General features: G+C 26.6%; 1 long non-coding RNA gene across 1 annotated transcript; it reads left to right on the top strand.

Moving 5' to 3' along the window:
- Window positions 1–238: 238 nt before the first annotated feature.
- On the top strand, window positions 239–1,573 carry LOC122854327. The gene is made up of 3 exons (XR_006373956.1): window positions 239–415; window positions 660–789; window positions 864–1,573. It is a non-coding gene; the product is annotated as an uncharacterized LOC122854327 (long non-coding RNA).
- Window positions 1,574–2,057: the final 484 nt, after the last annotated feature.

The following is a 2,057-nucleotide window of genomic DNA, read 5'->3' on the forward strand; positions in this document are numbered from 1 at the left end:
ATAACATAATGTTTATTTAATATTTTTAATGTTTTCAGATACCAAAAAGTATGCTAAAACGTCTATTGTGTGATTCAAATTCATAAAACACAATTGATAAAAAAATGACAAAATTGGTTTGTCATCAGAGTCAAAATCATTTTGGAGTAAAGTGAGTCAATTTTTTTATCTTTAAAAATTGAAATATAGTCTCATACTTACCCAATACCAATTTAATAATTTATTGTTACAGTTGCATCAAACTTATCCATGGGAAAAGCATTAGTCTTGCTAATATGGAAATAAAATATACAAAAGCTTCAATGATGAAGAAAAAAAAGCTACTGCACGATTTAAAACACTTGAAAAAACTGAGACTCATTGTATGTTGAAATACAAAGTTGATAATGATTTTCATGATCAGTATATGATAAAGGTACGTCGATTTTAGTTTGTGTTACCAAGTGGTTCAAAAATTTATTATAAATCATTTGTTAATTTAATAATCATGAAATACTGGTACACTTGAACCAGCAACAAAGTAACAAAAAAATCGCTTTAACAATGATAAATCTCTGATAATGAAAAATCATTACTTAATTATTTTTGTTGCTAATAATTGCTCCAATTTGAAAAATACTTATATCGTAATGTTTATTTAATATTTTTATTGTTTACAGATATGTAACAAGAAGTATGGCTAAAATATTTGATGTGCTAATGCAATTAATCAACCAACAATCTCAAAAATGGGTCTAAACAAATGACTAAATTAGTTTGTCATTGGAGTCAAGATCATTTTTAAGTCTAGTAAGTTATTTTATTCCATTTTTTTATAAAACGAAGTATTTATTATATAATAGATTAATAATTTATTGTTGCAGTTGCATCATCAAATTCATCCATTGGAAAAGCATTAGTCTTGCTAATGTATTTGAAATAAAATATAGCTATGACAAGCTTCAATAGAGATACTGCACTATTTAAAACAATTGAGACTGTTTTTGTGCTGAAATATAACATGCAAAATACCAAGTGAATGATGTTAATGTTAAAAGTGTTATAAGGTACGTGGACTTTAGTTTGTCTTACCAAGTGCTTTGAAAATTAAGTGAAATGTTTATAAACCATTTGATAGTTTAACGATCATGAAATACTGGTACACTTAAGCCACCAACAAAATGCATCAAGACCATCCACATGACATAATGCTTCAACAATGATGAATCTCTGATAATGAAAACTTATTCCTTAATTATTATAAAGTTCAACTTCAATTGGATCTAAAAATAATTAAGTTGAAATGAATCTCAACACTTAATTAATTATTTAATATGATTTTATCAGAAAACTTTACCTTTTTTTCAACTACAAAATTGAAGACTATGACATGGTGCTGGTGTTATTGATTTAATGCTCTTTTAAATGTACCACTTACTGTTGTTATTGGTGAACATTTACTTGTTTTTGTTGAGCTTTATTGACATTTTCTTTGATGTGGGCCGCTGTTGTTGCTTACAATTGAACTATCTGTTGCTCTTTAGAGTTTTAAGAAAAATATGCCTCTACTAGAAAGAATGCTAAAAATTTTATGAACAGCCGGCTTGAAATCTCTTCAAAGTGATAAATCGTTTTCAAATAATGAAAACAATAATAAATTATTTTAAAATATAATAATATTAAATAAATATTAAAAGTGAATTATCAAACCAACAAGAATAAAATATTAAAAATAATTTAATATAAAAAGAGAAATCTAAACTAATTTATAAACTATAGTCTAGTGTAAAAGTGGTGATGGTAGTGGTGAAAAGTGATCATTGAAGCTGCACTGCTGATGAGATACAATCATCATAAAACACTGATACTGATACTGAACCACAGTTACTGATCAGAGAAGAACATCATCAACTACTACATGGTGTTGGAGCATTTTGATGATCAGCGTGGGAACATGAACAACCCCAAAAAGGTAGGGTCAATAATAATTGTATTGATATAATTGCATTTATGGTCTTGTTTAAAATACAATCATATTGTTTTTATTTTTACTCTGATCTATGTATTTATGACAAATT

The sequence above is a fragment of the Aphidius gifuensis genome, linkage group LG1, assembly GCF_014905175.1.
Source record: "Aphidius gifuensis isolate YNYX2018 linkage group LG1, ASM1490517v1, whole genome shotgun sequence".
Classification (NCBI taxonomy): Eukaryota; Metazoa; Arthropoda; class Insecta; order Hymenoptera; family Braconidae; genus Aphidius; species Aphidius gifuensis.